The following is a 20622-nucleotide window of genomic DNA, read 5'->3' on the forward strand; positions in this document are numbered from 1 at the left end:
CTCTCTCTCTCTCTCTCTCTCTCTCTCTCTCTCTCACACACACACACACACACACACACACACACACACACACACACACACACACACACACAGCTTGCTTCCTATAATTGTCTCCTTTTTCGTATTTCTTTCTCCATCGTCACATATGTTACATCTCTCTCTTTCCACACATCTGTAGCCGAGTCATCTGCCAGCAAACACCTGCATTTCATTTCATCACGGTCGTAAACGCTCTCCCGCTTACAACATTACCTCAGTGAGAAAAGCGGCTTGCGATCACTCAACAGAGACAAGCTGACCTGTGCGAGCCATAAATATTACAAAAACAACACCGACTCTTTACAAACCACAGCCACAGCTTACTGCCAACCAGACATAAATAGCACGCGACCTGAACAAGACGGAATCATGGAGGGGGAAACGCTAATAACGCAACACACCACGAGTCGCGTTTCCTGAAGCTGCTCGAGGGCGGAAATGAGAAATGGTGAGAGATGCATTAAGGACTCGGCCACTGACTGACTGTGACTGACTTTCCCTCTGTTGTGTCACCTTCAGCCTCCAGTCACTTCACGCGCTCACCAACACCCTGCCTCTGCCCGTGCCTCTGCTCCTGCTCATTTTTCTGCTGTCGGTGTTGTTTTTGTTAGTAGTGGTGGTGGTGGTGGTGGTGGTGGTGGTGGTGGTGGTGGTGGGTTGGTGGTGTTGCTGCCTTCCACAAAATATTGCCATTTTACATACAAATGCTCTATTTAGGATGGCTTCTACGCTACTTTTATTCGTTCCATTTTCTTTTATTCTTTGTGGAAGCGGTAATAGCGAAATTATTTTTTATCTACCCTACATTTTCTGTTTTTCTTGGTGTTTTCTTCGTGATACTAAATCTGACAATGCTTTTAATGACGAAACTTCTGATCTTCATGGGAACTACAACGAAAGAAACATTTGGAGGTGTAGTTGTGGTAGTGTGACGCGGCGCTGGTGGAAGGATGAAAGCCTGGATAGCAGCAAGTGGAGAGGAAGGGCACGAGTGAATGTTAGCTTGCTGTGGGTGTGGCGTGGAATGCATCGCCAGGCTCTCTTTGCATACAGGGCACATCAGTCTTGTGACATCCTCTAAGGCAGAACCCTTGTGACTTTCTCAGGATGGAAATGAACTCAAAATTACTCTAATAACTTTACCTGAGATTACAGTTTGGTTCCATTACTCTGTCTGGGACTGGAATTGCAGGAGAGCCTGAGTTACAGCAGCACTTACTGCCACTTTAAACGAGAAAATGTTTCCACATCGTTCCAGGCGCCCCGCTACACGCCTCGCATCACCCGCCACACTTTTCACACACACCGCACCGCCACCCAGGAACAATGAAATAGTTTCCAATTTAAGAACACTCGCACACTAAAAAATGTATTTTCATGAATCAAACGTGACCCAGTGTGACATCGACTCCACTTTCCCCATACCACGCCCCTGCCGCGGTGCTCCACCTCACCCACACGAACAGACGGTCACGTCCTTGTCTAAGTACCAGTGTGTCACGTGGCTGTGGCAGCGAAGGCGAGGGCGTGACGCATCCTGAAGGTGACCCGACGCTGCGTGACTGCCATGCCAACACACAATGCGCATCCCTCTAGCACCGTGAAGCAAATACGGCTCTTCAGGATTTTATAAAGTATTTTCTAATCACATGAAATAAAACATTGAAGAATTATCTTTAAATTATGAGCTAAACAAATAAAAAAATTATTAAGCATTGTGTCAACAGATAGACACTGAAGATTAAAACGATGAAGCATTTAACTTTTTCAGTATATACATATACATAAACCTGTATATATATATATATATATATATATATATATATATATATATATATATATATATATATATATATATATATATATATATATATATATATATATATATACACACACACACACACACAGAATATTGGAAATACAAACGGACATTGCATTTATTATAACACAGTAGGGAGGAAACTATCAAAGAAGACAAAGTGTTAAGTAAAATGTCGAGGCCAAGGACTTGCCCAATTAGACCTCCTAGCCTGAGCCACCTTGCCCTGTGCTGACTGGGCTGACGAATAACATTGCGCTACACACCATTATTTCCACGTAATATGAGAGAGAGAGAGAGAGAGAGAGAGAGAGAGAGAGAGAGAGAGAGAGAGAGAGAGAGAGAGAGAGAGAGAGAGAGAGAGAGAGAGAGAGAGAGAGAGAGAGAGAGAGAGAGAGAGAGAGAGAGAGAGAGAGAGAGAGAGAGAGAGAGTAAAATAAAGATGAGATGGAATGATGAAAGAGCTGAAAAAAGCCAGACGCCGCGGGCATCACTCGTGACGCTTGGAGCATCACACACTCAAGAGAACACAGAATGGCCCAAACAAACAGTAAAGTGATGATATTGCTCCGCCGAGTAAACAACAACCCCACCACCCGGCCACTGGTGACAAGGATGGCGGCAGCGTGAGGCTTGTGACAGGTACGTACATGGGAGTCTTAATAACACTCGCCTTGTTCAAAGCGGCACCGCACAAGTCTTCTTCCTGTGGCCTTGGTCAGGGTTGGGAGTAATTAAGGTGATGGCTGATGCATCTCCTGCTGGTGAGCCGGGTAAGGCAAATGGAGCTGAAGTTTCATGGCGGGTGAGGCAACAGGAGATGGAGACGAAAAGATAGTGTCCGAGGAATTAAAATAGGTTTGCTTGGAAAAAAAAAAAAAACATATAACTGCAGGACATCATAAGAGCGTTATAAGAAAATAGAGGAAACGTAACACTTATTCAATCAATGCTTCTTCGGCACAGGAAAGATGAAAACAATGAGAGAGAGAGAGAGAGAGAGAGAGAGAGAGAGAGAGAGAGAGAGAGAGAGAGAGAGAGAGAGAGAGAGAGAGAGAGAGAGAGAGAGAGAGAGAGAGAGAGAGAGAGAGAGAGAGAGAGAGTGAGTGAGTGAGTGAGTGAGTGAGTGAGTGAGTGAGTGAGTGAGTGAGAGAGTGTGTGTGTGTGTGTGTGTGTGTGTGTGTGTGTGTGTGTGTGTGTGTGTGTGTGTGTGTGTGTGTGTGTGTGTGTGTGTGTGTGTGTGTGTGCCGCAGGGGCAGAGAAGGAGACAGGGCGTAACCAATTAGAGCAGTAACTTGTGGCGGCCTCTAGGAAGCAGGCAAGGCTCCGGTGTTAACTCAGTCCTCCACGCTGTGCTCCGGGCCGATATTCAACTTTTTCCAGGAGCTCCACCAAGTATTCTGTTTCACGTAGACTAGACACGGGAATTACTAAAAGCAGTAGCAATGTTAATGAAAGAGAGGATGGTGGTGGTGGTGGTGACAATGATGATGTTAGTGATGAGAATGCTAATAACAACAAAATAACAACAACAACAACGACGATGACGACAACAGCAACAACAACAACAACAACAACAACAATAATAGCAGCAGTAAAAGAAAGCAGAAACAATAGCAATAACAACAACAACAGCAACAGCAACAACAGCAACGTCGACGATGACAATAATAACAACAACCACAAGAGAAGAACGATAGAAAGAAGAAAACAAAGAAACAATAGACAAAAAAAAAATAAAAACGATTAAAAAAAAAAAAGAACAAGGTGGTAATAGAAGAAGGAGAAGAAAGGAATCACAGAGAAAATCGTACGTTCATATTTGCATTTCATTACACAGGTCTTTTTCTGTCATAATTACCTGACGCTGCTTGAGAATCTTCCGGTATAATCATCATAATGGACTGAAGGAGAATAATGCACTCGTAATTCATTTCTGACGCTTTCCATGATAACCTCTCTCTCTCTCTCTCTCTCTCTCTCTCTCTCTCTCTCTCTCTCTCTCTCTCTCTCTCTCTCTCTCTCTCTCACACACACACACACACACACACACACACACACACACACACACACACACACACACCATCAACCACACCAAGACCGTGGTGATGCACATTTGTACCTCCACAGCAGCAGTCCCCCCTCCCCAGCTATCTGTGGGCCCTCACTCCCTTCAGGTGGTCCGCAGCACCAAGCTTCTAGGTGTCTTGGTGGATGATCAATTATCATGGAAGCAGCATGTTTCCAACATCATCAGGTTAGCTTCATACAAAATCTATTTACTGCGCCGACTCAGGTCCCTGGGAGCACCGGCAGATGAGCTGAGGGGAGTGTACCTCACATTTATACTCCCTAAGCTCATCTACGCCGCCCCAGCGTGGTCCTCCTCCCTGAACCTCACACAACGACAACAGCTGGAGAGGGTTCAGAGGAGGGCGTTCAGGGTCATCCTTGGGCCTGCCTACAGGTCCTACGAGGACGCCCTGAGTCTGCCGAGGCTGGCCACAAGACACCAGGAAGCCTTGGAAAAATTTGGGGAAGGACTGCTGCGTCATCCACGTCTCCGCCACCTGCTACCCCCGACGTGCCTCCCCCTGCTCGCGCCACCCGACACCAGAATCGCGTGGCGCCCTTAAGAGCACCGCGCACTGATCGGTACCGACTTAGCGCGGTGCCCACTATTGTGCGAGCCTTAAATAAATAAGTAAATTAATAAGTGAATTCTAGGTTAAGTTAGATCCATAGTTAGGTTAAGCATTTCAGTTCATTGTTTTAATGTCCCCCCCCTTGTACATTTTCAGTGTAATTTTTTTACATTGCCAAATCAATAAACCGTATATTATTATTATTATTATTATTATTATTATTATTATTATTATTATTATTATTATTATTACACACACAATCCTTGTATCTCACTCACATGTTCATTAATTTACTAACAGTTCACATTTTTATTCATATTCGTAATGCAGTATTCACTATCTTTAACCTTCATCATCATCATCACCATCATCATCATCATCATCATCATCATCATCCTCTAAACATCTATTGCAATAAAATGGTCTCACCACAAATTGCTGAGATAATGAAGTCAGATACTACACTACGCTGTTTTTTTTTTTTTTTTTTTTTGGTCTTGGTGTAGGAAGCAAGCACATTTGATTAGATTCCTCTCTGGTACAATTGCATCTATCTAGTTTAGCTCCTATAATGACAGGAACAAACAAGTCTATCTCTCACTATCTCCATCGTGTTTCTATAATTCCCAGATCATTAGCTTTAGGGACCTACTGCATCTCATTTCGCATCATGTATACCTAAACACACGTTCCAACACCTACCAACTTAAGCCTTACCAACCTACCCCATCTCATTCTTCATTTTCTTTATTTGTTCCTCTTACATCTACGTAATCACGCATTCCAACACCTAACAACCTAAATACACATGCTACCAACACTGACAGACTTTCAGCGTCACCGAACTATCGTATCTCATCTCCATCTTGCACACTTGTTCCATTTATAGCTAAACACACGTTCCAACACCATGCTATCCAAATACACCTGCTCACAGCACTTACAGGCCGTCAGCTGCATGCATCTCCTCCATACATTCTACTGCACCTGTCTCTGTTAAACCTACACGCATTTGAACTCCTACCTTTCCATGTCACGCATATTCTCACGCTTAAGTAAGTAAGTATTCCTCTCTTCTCACACAAAAAACAGGACATCTGTCTAAAATATACCTGGTTTTATACGTTTTCCATGTACTGGTGTCTGAAATATTGGCGCGTGATTGTCATGTTCTGCGAAATGATACAGAGGAGGAAAAATAAAGAAAAGTATCAGTCGATCACTTCTAATTATCACATCGCATCCTCCCTAGATTTTCCTCCTCATGCGCTTGATACACTGAAGCAATCCATTAGTTCTCACATTACTTTCTGTTCCACTTACAAACACGAAACACATGCAGTAAAACCGGGGTCATGACAACGCAACCTCATCCATCTCTCACCACGCCACCTGCAAACACCTGGCTACTTCTCATCACCTCTCACTCTCACGGTCTGTCACTCCTGGTCTTATCGATTCCAAAGGACGCTCCCCCGGCACAATATTTTGAAGGACGCCAGCAACAAACAGTTATTAAGGAGAAGAATGAGAGGCGACGAGGGAAGAAGGAAGGCGAGGGACGGCTGAGAGGAACAATACGAAGGAAGTGAAGCGAAGGGAGAAAATGGGAAGTAAGAAGGACGGAGTGAATGACAAAAGGAATATTGGAAGGAGGGGAGATGAGAATGGCAACAGCAAGATAAGGTGGGCGAGGAAATGGAGGTGGTGGTGGTGGTGGTGGTGGTGGTGGTGGTGGTGGTGGTGGTGGTGGTGGTGGTGGTGTAAATGAAGAGACATCAATGTTTATTATAAGATATTGCTGTTATTACTGTTATTACTGTTATCATTTTATCATTATCATTATCATTATTATTATTATTATTATTATTATTATTACTATTATTATTATTATTAATACTATTATTATTTTTACTAGTAGTAGTAGTAGTAATAGTAGTAGTAGTAGTAGTAGTAGTATCATTATTATCATTATTATTATTATTATCATTATTATTATTATTATTATTATTATTATCATTATTATATTATTATTATTATTATTATTATTATTATTATTATTATTATATCATCATTATTATATTATCATTATCATTATTACTATTATTATTATTGTTACTATCATCACTATATTTACTACTACTACTACTAATAATAATAATAGTACTACTACTACAACTATCGCTACCACACGTCAAAACAATATCTACAATATTACTTCACAGTAGTAGTAGTAGTAGTAGTAGTAGTAGTAGTAGTAGTAGTAGTAGTAGTAGTAACAATAAGAAGTAAAAGTAGAAGAAGTAGCAGTAGTAGTAACAGTAGCAGTAGCAGTAGCAGTAGCAGTAACAGCAGTAGCAGTAGCAATAACAGCAGTAACAACAGCAGCAGCAGCAACAGTAGTAATATCACCATCACCACCATTACTGTTATTATCACCACCACTTGAGTCTGCGAAAAGGTTCTTGTCATTTGCCTTCCATCACCAGTTTTATTTTTCCTCTATTTCCCGCGGTTGGTGCCCAGAGGAAAGTGTGGATGCGCTAGCCTGCCGTTCCCACATGCCTGGGCTGTAATGGACGCTCTCTGCATGTTTCTTGGAGGTGACAGGGAACAATGCGACTGAGAGAAGAGGAACGCTGATTTGGGCTAAGTACTCGCTCGGAATGCTGAACTGGCCTGATGCTGTAGTATTGTGTAGATGCTTTGCTAGACGCTGGTGTGCTTATAGATAAAAGGATGGATGGATAAAGAGAGTATCAATCCCCTCAGTACTGGGACTCATTTCTACCTTGAATTTTGGGTTTGTTTAGACGATTTTATTGATAGTAGGAAGGGTCTATGGAGGTCAAAAGATTAATGGCAACAGTCTTCACTATTTCAATCCCAACATTTTGAAGCTGTATGAAATCACCAAATAGTAAATAGAATTAATATTAAAACGCGTCATGGCACTGAAAGGATTAAGCATAGGTAGAGAGATTAGTAAGCGGATTGTCTGACTGATAAACATATACACTAGATATTTTAACAAACACTGATAATACAAAATCATAACAGTTATACAATTAAAGAGACACCTGAAGAGACAGAGACTGATATGTAATGAAAGTTCAGACAAATATAAACACAAGAGAAGCTGGAATAACGTGCACATATTACAACACTAACAAGAGACTCCACATTGATTAGTGAGGGAGTGTGTATGTATTTCTTTTTCAGGAGAGTACCTTTTCACAGCCACGCCTTCATAATATTAGACAGGATGTACGTACTGCTGTGTATCTGCGCTTATTAGTATTCTAAAGCACTGCCTTATTAGCATTTCAATCCCGCTAAAATGTTCCGTGCAATTGTTACTCAGCGTTGCCAGGCCAATCACAATGGGTATTATCAAAGGTATAATGCAGATTCACGTTATAATTAGTAGGTACAGGTATTATCCTTCATAATAATGGCACAGGTACAGAATTAACTATCAATATTTGTGCTCCTCTTTTATGAGTATATTCGGTACCAACGTCTATTACATCAGGATTTATCGTAATCATTATCATCACCATCATTAACAGTCGCTATTTATAATTTCACTGCAGGACAAAGCATTTACGTCACATTAGCTCTCCATCACTTACTTAACGGCAGAGGAAACTTGCGCTAATCTGACTAACTTCCTAAAGGGTCGTGGAGGTGACGAACAGCCTTCCACTAGCAGTACTAAAGGCAGTGTTATCATGTATTCCAGTGTCACCTCATTTAATATTGACAGGCAGTACTGAGAGATATTAATATTCATATGGTTCTAGTGATAATTTAACAAATTTTCTGCTTCCATGAGAACCCGATTTTTGCGGCCTTTGATCTTATGAGAGAACAAACCCTGTCAAAGCATTGTCTGAGGAATGAATCAGCGTATCTGGTATGTATACTGGAAAAGGATGAGAGCGGGGAGCAGAGGCAGTGTCTGATCATGCATACAAGGTCCTGAGCCTGCGAGAGCGATAACAACACTATCGACTCGTGCAATTACTAACTGCAAGATGGGACAAGGCAAACAGGTACGTCACAAGTCTTCTATTGATCGAGTCACGCCTTGCTGTTGTGTCCTCAAGATGAGTTATGCGCTCCATCTGGCGAGGTCAAGAGAGAGGAAAGTTCGAGTGTGGAGAATTGTCATGTGTTTCATTATGCAAGTTTGTGGGGTGATGATGACTTGACTTCATTTAAGAGGAAGGTTTCAACACATTTATACCTTTGTTTGGCTATCTCTCTCGGGCCTGCATGTGAAGTAGCAACTTAGAGAGCTTTTTTTTCGGTTTCATGATATCCTTGGCCAGCTTTCCCTTCTTAAATTTTTTAAATGTGATTATGTAACGTTAATTCATTACTTTTATGTGCGAAATAACAATAATTTCTATATATGAAATACTCGCAGGTTTCCACAGTCAATATTTTTCTTATTATAGTTATAACTTTGAACAGAAATATTGCTAGTTCAAAATTGGAACTTAATTCTACTTATATCTAATTCTTGGAACACCTTTCATTTTGTTTTCGTTTTTTGGAGGAGCATTCTTGTATTTTTTTTTCCGTTTTGTAAATTTTCAGTTTTTTTGGAGCATTCTCTTATATTTCTCCTCGTTTCCGTACATGATCAGATTCTTTAAGGAAAGCATTCTTGTATTTCTCTTTGTTTCTGTAAATTTTAAGGTTTTTGGGGAGAGCATTCTTGTATATTTTTCTCCGTTTCTGTAAATTTCAGTTTTTCAGGTCTGGTCTTTTTTCTCTCTCTCTGTTTCTAGATATTCAAGTTTTTGGGAGACCATTCTCGTACTTTTTCTCCGTCTCTGTATGTTTTCAGTCTTTTTCGGAAACATCCTCGCATTTTTTCCCTTTTCTATACATTTACAGGTGTTTGGGGAGCATCCTCGCATGTTTTTCTCCGTTTCTGCACATTGTTTTTTTTTTCTTTTAGGTAAGAGTTTTATCGTATTTTTTTCTTCGTTTGTGTAAATTTTTAGGTCTTTAGGAGAGTTCTATTTTTTTTTTTTTTTGCTGTTTCTGTAAATTTTCAAGTTTTCTGGGAGTGTTCAAGTATTTTTCTCCGTTTTTTTTTTTTTTTTTTGCAAATTTTCAGGGTTTTTTTGTGTGTGTGCGTGTGGGAGTGTTCTCGTTTTTTTTTTTTTTGTTGTTTTTCTATTACTTTGGTGTGGTGGTGAGTTTTAATACATCGGCACAAACACATAACATACTTCAGTACTGTCATGTATGAAACAGCTTTCCACAGACAGTATTCTTTTTCATACTCTGGTTACAACTTCACACGAAAATATATAAAGCTTGAAACTAATTCCCAGGATTTTACATGATTATATATTAGCTTTAATTTCCAGGCCCCTTTTCTGTAGTATTTTCAGCCTCCTGATACGCACCATGGAAATAAATAGTATATAGTTACATAATTACATCTATTTCGTTATTACTACACACACACACACACACACACACACACACACACACACACACACACACACACACACACACACAAACATCATCAGTGTGGCATATTATTTTTCAGTGGAATAATTTCTCTCTCTCTCTCTCTCTCTCTCTCTCTCTCAACGCCCATTACATTTTCTGGAGAAACGACAAAACAAAATGAGCCAGAAAATCCACAATATGTTCTGAAAAGCGTGTGTGTGCTTGGGAGACGCGGGAAAGTGTTGAGAGAGAGAGAGAGAGAGAGAGAGAGAGAGAGAGAGAGAGAGAGAGAGAGAGAGAGAGAGAGAGAGAGAGAGAGAGAAAGGAAGAATCTGTCAGAGGAGGTGAGGAAGCGGGGGCAGCCTCTGATGGTGCCTCTCCTGCTGCCTCCACACTGCCTCCCTCCAGCCAACACCGTCATGGGGCTCTGATGCGATGAGAAACGAAAACAAACAAGCGGAAGAGATGCAAAGGTGAAGGCTCTGATGACTCGATCGGTGGAAGGAACAGAATGGATGGACGAATGGACTGACTGCAAGAAAGAGAACGAGAGGAAAGGAATGGAAGAATGAGAAGGAAAGAAAAGAGGAAAGAAGCAAAGAAAGGATGGAAAGAAGGAAGGCTAAAAAAGATAGGAAGGGAAGGGATGAAGGAGAGAATGCCGTGTTACCTCTGTGGTTTTGCGTGGACCAGCTGTACCGCTTCATTAACTTGCATTTGAACGGAAGTGAAAGAATCCATCGCCTTAATTAATGCCTTTGTTTCATTCACTAACACTATATTGTCGGTGGATAAAGGATCAGGTCAAGCCAAGAGACGTTACGCAAAAGATAAAACCTCTAAAAAGGAAAGAGCAAATATTTTACATTTGATAAAGAGATCAAGCCTTCAACAACTCAAAGTAAAGGTCGGAAAGATAAAGTATTATTTTCTCAGATAACTTATAACATTTTCTGAAGTCAGTTTTAATCTTCAAGGCTTCGAGAATATTTTTCTATTTTAATTTATTTTCGCGAGATAAGGCCGAGAGTGCTGCGCTTTCTCTCTCTCTCTCTCTCTCTCTCTCTCTCTCTCTCTCTCTCTCTCTCTCTCTCTCTCTCTCTGTGTGTGTGTGTGTGTGTGTGTGTGTGTGTGTGTGTGTGTGTGTGTGTGTGTGTGTGTGTGTGTGTGTGTGTGTGTGTGTGTGTGTGTGTGTGTGCGTGTGCGTGTCTGTGTGTGTGTTACCAGTATCCGTCAGGTAATTACTAACTTCTCAAAGAAACAGAGAGTCACTGCAGATCTTCCAACAACTATTTTCAACTTAAACATCAACTTTTCTTTGCCTTTCTTCTTAATGAACACGTTTTATACTTTACAAGGACCATCACTATCACAATCAAGCGACTTTCCACCGCACACACAGAAGCTCTACAACACAACACCATCTCTACTACACATCCCCCTAACACTCCCACGGCTAAAACTCCCCCAACCACCCACTCATCTTCATTTGGAACGCTGCAAGATACTTCAAAGCTCTCGGTGCATCCCAGGCCGTCCCTCCAGCCACCGCCATCCCTGATTCCTCGATTTCACCGATGAGGAACAAAGGCAAACAGGCGGAAGGGATGCGGAAGTAAAGGTTCCTATGACTCAACCAGCGATAGAACGAGACTGACGGGTGGATGTGTGGAAGGAAAGGAGGGAGGCAGGGAGGGAGGAGGAAGGAAAAAGGAGAGAAAAAGAAGGAAAAAAGAAAAAGGAGGAAGGAAAAGGAAAGGAAAGGAAGGAAGGAATGAAAAAAGGAAAGATAAAAAAGAGGAATGGAAAAAGAAGGAAAGAAGAAAGTAAAGATGATAGGAAAAATTGCACAAAGAAAAGAAAGGAAGAACACGAAAAAAAACAAGGAAAAGAAGGAAAAACTACACAAAGAAAAAGAGGATATATACAAGAAACTGAAAATAATGAAGAAAGATAGAGAGACAGAAAAGAGCAGGGGGAAGAAAAGAACGAGGCAGAGGTAAAGCAAAGCAGAAAGGGAAGCAGGAGGGTGATACTGGGCAGCTGATGAGCCTCGTGTGTCCCTGTTCGCCGCTACTCCCTGCTCTATTAGTGAAACTATCGCCCAACAGGGAGCAGCTGGACGTAACTTAAACTACTTGGTAATTAGCTCCTCCCGAGTCAGCAAGGCGGCGGTCCAGGTAGAGTGACAGAGTATAGGGAGATCTGGAGAAACACAGGGATTTCTTCAATATGACCAAGGCTTTTACTCTCTGTCCCAAGACTATGCTAGGAATAAATCATCACGCCCCTGTTTGTGTTTAAACTCTCCTATATTCATGTCTAATCTCTTGTTTGGAGTGAAGGGCGAGGGTGTCCTTCTTTGAAGTGGGAGGGGAAGGGATGATAAGAGAGACAGAGTAGAGGGTTGCCGGCTCGACCTCTCAGCTCTCAGTCTCCGCTACTTGCCCTAATTCTCGCTCGTCAAGAAGGGGAGCTAGGCAAGGCAGGGCAAGGAAGGCTCTTTGAAGGTCACTATGAAGGTAAAATGGAGATTCTCATTCACGGTCTGACTGCAGGATAAAAGGGAACGAGCCAAGTGGACATAACAGAGCCTTTTTCTTCCCTTTCTTGTAACATTCTGACGAGTTCTTTATGAGACACGCCTCCTCTCCCCTCTACTCCCTGCTTTTCAACCTTCCATCTTAAAACCAACTTCACGGCTTCCTGCCAATCCCGAGATTTCAATAATGTTTCATTTTCCTTTTTGTCGTAACATTAAGCCGGCTTTCATTTTCCGGGACGGAGTTTTACCTTGAGTGAAGAAAGAGGATCAGAGAATTGAGCGTCGAGCCAAGACTTTGGGACTCTTAGGGACCACAGCACACACACACACACACACACACACACACACACACACACACACACACACACACACACACACACACACACAAGACACACACACACACAATTTTACACTATTAGCAGCAGCAGCAGCAGCAGCAGCAGCAGCAGCAGCAGCAGCAGCAGCAGCAGCAGCAACAACAACAACAACAACAACAACAACAACAACAACAACAACAACAACAACAACAACAACAACAACAACAACAACAACAACAACAACAACAACAACAACAACAACAACAACAACAACAACAACAACAACAACAACAACAACAACAACAACAACAACAACAACAACAACAACAACAACAACACCAGCCAAAAAAATAAAAGTAGTAGTAGTAGTAGTAGTAGTAGTAGTAGTAGTAGTAGTAGTAGTAGTAGTAGTAGTGACTTAAAATGAGTGTCATATATAATCGATAATGTTGGCGTAAGGCTGGTAGAAAAATGAAAATAATAACAGTAATAATAAACACCAGAGCCAGTAGGTGATCCTCCCAACAAGAACAGTTAGGAGATTAGGAATGATGACACGTTTGAAACCAACGAGCAAAGAGTTTTATCCGAAGCTTACAGTGCAACACCCGGTTAAACAACAAGGATGTGACGTGACAGCTCTCCGCCTTGCCATTACAACACCACGCCACCACGCCAGGCCGCTTCTATCCACGCCCAACACAGACAGCGCCACGTTTATTTATCCTGAGGGAACCATAGGGAAGAGATAGAAGAGGTACAGGAGAGGAGAATTACTGTCTTGAAAATCCTTCATAATAACCTTCCCGTAGCATCCCAACGCCCCAAGCCTTCTCCTTCACTCGTGACGCACACCACACCTGGAAGACCCACGACTCGGCTCATGCTTGATACCATTTACTACTCAGGGAATAGAATCCTCCTGAGCCTGCAACACGCCATCACCCACACCCCTGCTGCGCCTGAAATAAGTAAGGGAGAGTGAAAAGGATTCCCGTGGGTGTAGTGTCATTGCTGCTGCGGCGGGGTGTGAATACATTGAGGGAAGGAAAAGTGGAAATATTCATGCAAAGTACAAGACACAAAGCTGCGCATTAGGGTATACGGTGAGATGAGGCCAATGCGCATGTTGTAACTCATCACGTAGGCAACCAGCATTGAAGAAATATACTGGAGGTTATGATGATGGTAAGAATAAGAATATGATTTAAAACATCGTTACATTTACTATGCTTCTTTTTATTTTACTTATCATAATTATAATCATCATATTTTGAAATCCTCTCCTCACACCAGCAAGCTTGGGTATAGCTTGCAGAAACTTGATGTTTCGGCGTGAGGGAAGAAATAGTCACCAAAAATCTAGAGATTGGCTGTGGCTATATATTTTGTTACTTAAATTCGAAACTTTGATATAGACGTTCATCATTATGTCTTTCATTGATCCCGTTATCATTCCACAGATGCCGCAACAGGAGAACAAATATGAAGGTTTACAGCAGCATCGAGCTGATGGCTGCGGGAGGGAGGGGATGTTCCCCGCACGCATCCCTGCCTCATCCCACGCCAATGTTGGCTCCCTCATACCTGTCTTCGGCCCTTTCTCTCGTACCTTCCGTGGCTTTCAAACACTCATCATTCTGCTTACGTAAATGAAGTTTGTATGACAAGGTTCGCCTGTCTCAGAGCTGTGTCTTGAGGCCTCGTCGCTCCATGCTTCGCTTAACACCGTCGTCGTAATCCAGCTGAGGCTACAGGACATCTTTGTTATTTTAGAAAGTACTTTAACGGAGCCTAATTTTTATAAGTTCAAGCTAAATGGAGCACTGCCAGCCAGGCACATGTTCCTCAATTAGAGACGGAACGAATATTTATTTTAGGCATTCGTGAAAGCGAATGCGAATGCTACTTTTTTTCATTTCAATGTAAATAATTATTGCAAATACTGCATTCCAATTCACATTTCACCGCTGAAGTGCTGGTTACACGTCAAGGCAATGCTTGGAAGAATGTTGGTTATAGTGGTCGGTGAGAAAGAAAGACATGTACGATTGTCCTCCCTCGTGTTTGGCACACAATGCAGTGGTAGTGTGCGATGACCAAGGACGCTTGAGTCCTAAGCTTTCTTTGTGATGCCCGTGACCATGGAATCCGCTAAGGCTGGAGGGACAGAATTGCCGAATCGTTTCCTCAGTCTTCCTCCATCCGACTCCTTCAGCATTAACCTACAGCAACACACTTATCTAAATCATAAACTCTAAAGTTTGCCAGTTTCCAAACTGTTCACTTACTTATTTCTATTCTCTTTGGGAGAAAGAAACAATGAAAATTTGAATTCGAATTTAGAATGATGAATAGTGAAAAACATAGCGAATATTCGCACCTGCAAATGCTAAAGCGAATATCCAGTCCATCTGTATCCTCCACCCGCCACACCAGCCACACTGGTCACGGACAAGGCAGCCAGCGGCCTTGAACCAGTGGCCACCCAGCCACCGCCACCCCCCAATCCCGCTCCACTGCAACATATCCCTTCCCGCCTCAAGTTACACTTGGAGAAAGACGGCAAAAGAATTTTCCTGTGCACCAATTTATCCGGGAAAAACCGGAAGCGTGACGGCACAGCAGCGGTGGCTGACCAGCCGCTGCAGACTGCGCCCTGTCGTGCTGCAGCATGGCTTGCCCAAAGTTAAAAGATTCCTTCATTGAAGACTTGGCTGCACTTGGTACACATAAACATCCCATAAGTACACACAATCTTCAAATCAAGCCTTATCACTTTAAAAAGAGCATGAAAAGATTATTTTTTTTTAAACCTGAAATAAGAACATACAATCATATTCGTAACACTGAAAAAATCCTATACGAAATAAAGCAAATAAATCTTTAATGCATTCAGAAAACTACCACTTTCATGAATTGATTATGACCTTGAACAGAAAAGGATTTCCATGTGTGGGGTTTTGGGCGAGATGGGGAAAGTTCAGACTGTAATCTATTACAGGCGTGTCTGGGACCAGTGTAGCCCAAATTAATAACTTACCCAGAGAAATTTACAACCACTATAGATATCCTGACATCTATTTTAACTTATAGGAGGCGGTGGCATAGTGGATAAGGTGGTGAGCGTGGGATCGTGCAGACATCATCCACGCCTAAGTTCGAAACCCCACTAAGTATCGCCTCGATACTTTGCCATTTGTCGAGTGGTTTAAAGTTATCTACATCTATCTAATGAGAGAGAGAGAGAGAGAGAGATCCAGGACAACAGGTCCCCAAACCAATTGAGACTGAAGACAATTGGTCCCCAAACTGACTGAGTACCTTTGTTAATTTTCGCTCAGTGAGTCAGTGTACTTACATATCCAAAGACGTGTGTGTGTGTGAGAGAGAGAATTTAATATTGATAATAGCAATGACGATAATGATGATAACAGTAATGATAATGATAATAGAAAAGATAATAATAAAAAGAAAAAAATAATAATAATAACAACAATAATAGTAATAATAATGTTAGTAGTAGTAGTAATAGTAATAACAATAGTGATCATTATAATAATGATAATAATAATAATAACAATAATAATAATAATAATAATAATAATGATGATGATGATGATGATGATGATGATGATAATAATAATAATAATAATAATAATAATAATAATAATAATAATAATAATAATAATAATAATAATAATAATAATAATATTAATAATGATAGTAATAATAATAATAATAATAATAATAATAATAATAATAATAATAATAATAAAAATGATATTATTACTATTATTATTATTATTATTATTGTTGTTATCATTATTATCATTATCATTATTATTATTATTATTTGGGCAGAAGGCTTCAAGGTGTGAAACATTTTATTAATGCCCTGTCACTGGGTCCACCACCATCACCGCCAACACAACCAACGATTTTTTTTCACATGTAAATTCTACTATATCATAAAATTTCATTACTTTCAATAGTAACACTTCAATACTGAAAAGGAATTAAATGGAGAAGGAGGAGGATGAGGAAGTGAAAGCATATAGGGAATTCTATAATTGCTACGTGAATGGAGAAAAAAAGATGCAACGAAGAAGAAAAAACAAATAAAACGGAAAGGAAAATATGAACACTCTCTCTCTCTCTTCTCTCTCTCTCTCTCTCTCTCTCTCTCTCTCTCTCTCTCTCTCTCTCTCTCTCTCTCTCTCTCTCTCTCTTTCTCCCTCTCTCTCTCTCACACACACACACACACACACACACACACACACACACACACACACACACACACACACACACGTGACAAATGGTGGGGAGGAACTTTAAGGAGAAAGGAAGATGTGTGTGTGGGTGTGTGGGGGGGGGGGTGTGTTGTGTGTGTTTCCACTATAGTATAAGTATGTCTCATATTATGATGGCCGATTTAACTTGTATAAACATGAAAAATAGAAGGCAAAGTAAACGAATAATTGACCATTTCTCTACCTATATAAAATAAATAAATAAAGGGAAGAGGAGACGGTAAAATATGACAGAAGGAAGATGATAATGAGGAGGAAAAGGGATAAGGAGAGAGAGAGAGAGAGAGAGAGAGAGAGAGAGAGAGAGAGAGAGAGAGAGAGAGAGAGAGAGAGATTGAGACGTAATAAGTGCAAAATTTACCCCAAACTTCACTTCTACGTCTGAACCAAGTGACAGTTGAACAAGGCTTTGGGCTGTGGAATTTTTCACGCTCATACAACATGAATTCACATCATCTGACTCCCGTCTCTCTCTCTCTCTCTCTCTCTCTCTCTCTCTCTCTCTCTCTCTCTTGTAAACAAATTGCCCTTAATTAAGACAGATTCGAATCTCGTGTATTCACGATCGGCTGCAGGTCATCCTTTAAATTCTACATACCGCAGATACTGGCCATTTCGCACCTCAGCCAGCCGTCCGGCCAAACTATTCTAAGTAGACCATGAACGTTATTGTAAATATATGATAAACGATATCTGGCGCCGCCCACAGGCTTGGATTCACCAGGGAGAGATGGAAGGTCTGGTCATGTCCCGTGAGGACTATGAAGTCTAAGGTGCTATGTGACAACGTGGTGTTAATTATAGCAGCTGTGGGCCACTCAACCTGCATTAATCCTTTCTGACTATGCCTTGTCAAGATTGAAATGGGTTCAAATTATCTTATTCTATATTTTGTTTTACTTAATTTTAGCAATGTTACCAAAATTCTACAATCACTGTTGTGTATAATGATAAAAAGAAAGAGTCCCATCGTGCGTATGAGGCGAGTCAAGACGAGTTAAAAAATCACGCGCCTCTCTCTCTCTCTCTCTCTCTCTCTCTCTCTCTCTCTCTCTCTCTCTCTCTCTCTCTCATTATTATTTCTTATTCTTTACTTTCCACCTATCACCCCCCTCCTTCTCCCCCTCCTCCTGTACTATCCCCCTCCTTCTCCCCCTCCTCCTGTACTATCCGGCCTCGATTCTCTGTGGGTAGCTAGATGTAGTTACCAAGCAGCCAGGTATGTTGCTGTTTAGCTTTCCTTTATATCACTATTTATTCCTCTATCTCTTCCTCCTTTCCCTCCACCTCCTCCTCCTCCTCCTCCTCCTCCTGCACCGTCCTCCTCAACTTGGTCCCTAAAGGGTCGATTGAATTCAGGGCTGAGGTCAGTCAGGTCAATCTCGCTTTTCACACACACACACACACACACACACACACACACACACACACACACACACACACACACACACACACACACACACAGACACACACACGCACGCACTTATATGTAATTGTAAATTACTTATTGGTTACCGGTAAATTACTCTCCAAAAAATTGAAAATAAACATCCATCTTTCTATAGGATATATATATATATATATATATATATATATATATATATATATATATATATATATATATATATATATATATATATATATATATATATATATATATATATATATATATATATATATATATATATATATATATATATATATATATATATATATATATATATACAGTATATAGCAAAAACACTCATACGAACCAAGCTGCTCATATCTGTCCATTTTAAAAATTGTGCACATATAACCTATATATTTTAAAGATTTTTGTTTTAGTTGCACAGTTTTTTTTATAGTAATTTGATAGTTCTATAAACAAATTAATATGATTTTTACTTTATATATAGCAAAGACACTCATACGAACCAAGTTCCACATATCTGTGAACTATGAAAATTGTGGTAAAATAACCTATATATTTAAAAGACACTTGTTTCAATTACACGGGTTTTTAACGGTAGTTTCATAGTTCTATAGACTGATTAATATAACTTTTACTTTATATATAGCAAAAACACTCATACGAACCAAGCTGCTCAAATCTATGAAATTAAAAAATTGTGTACATGTAACCTATATATTCTAAAGATTTTTGTTTTAGTTGCACACGTTTTTCTAGAGTAATTTGATAGTTCTATAAACAAATTAATATGATTTCGACTTTACATACGGAAAAAAACACTCATAGGAACCAAGCTCCACATATCTGTGAACTATGAAAATTGTGGTAAAATAACCTATATTTTTAAAAGACACTTGTTTCAATCACACGGATTTTAAAGGGTAGTTTCATAGTTCTATAGACTGATTAATATACCTTTTACTTTATATATAACAAAAACAATCATACGAACCAAGGTGCTGAAATCTGTGAATTTTGAAAATTGTGTACATATAACCTATATTTTTTAAGAGTTTTTTTTTTAGTTCCACAGGTTTTTTAGAGTAATTTGATACTTAAATAGACAAATTAATATGATTTCTACTTTATATATATAGCAAAGACACTCATACGAACCAAGCTCCACATATCTGTGAACTTTGAAAATTGTGGTAAAATAACCTATATTTTTAATAGACACTTGTTTCAATCACACGGGTTTTTAAAGGTAGTTTCATAGTTTTATAGACTGATTAATATACATTTTAGCTTATATATAGCAAAAACACTCATACAAACCAAGCTGCTCAAATCTGTGAATTTTGAAAATTGTGTACATATAACCTATATTTTTCAAATATTTTTGTTTTAGTTGCACAGTTTTTTTTAGAGTAATTTGATAGTTTTATAGACAAATTAATATGATTTCGACTTTACATACAGAAAAAAACACTCACAGGAACCAAGCTCCACATATCTGTGAACTTTGAAAATTGTGGTAAAATAACCTATATTTTTGAAAGATTTTTCTTTTAGTTACACAGGTTTTTTAGAGTAATATGATAGTTCTATAGACAAATTAATATTATTTCTACTTTAAAAATAGCAAAAACACTCTTACGAACCAATATAAGCATATCTGTGAACTTTGAAATTGTGATAAAATAACATATTTTTAAAAGACTCTTGTTTCAATCACACGGGTTTTAAAGGGTAGCTTCATAGTTCTATAGACTGATTACTATAACTTTTACTTTATATATAGCAAAAACACTCATACGAACCAAGCTGCTGAAATCTGTGAATTTTGAAAATTGTGTACATATAACCTATATATATTTTTTTTGTTGCACACGTTTTTTTAGAGTAATTTGATATTTCTATTGACAAATTAATATGATTTCTACTTTATATATAGCAAAGACACTCATATGAACCAAGCTCCTCATATCTGTGAACTTTGAAAACTGTGGTAAAATAACCTATATTATTAAAAGACTTGTTTCAATCACACGGGTTTTTAACGGTAGT

Source organism: Portunus trituberculatus, chromosome 47 (assembly GCF_017591435.1).
Source record: "Portunus trituberculatus isolate SZX2019 chromosome 47, ASM1759143v1, whole genome shotgun sequence".
NCBI classification, from domain to species: Eukaryota; Metazoa; Arthropoda; class Malacostraca; order Decapoda; family Portunidae; genus Portunus; species Portunus trituberculatus.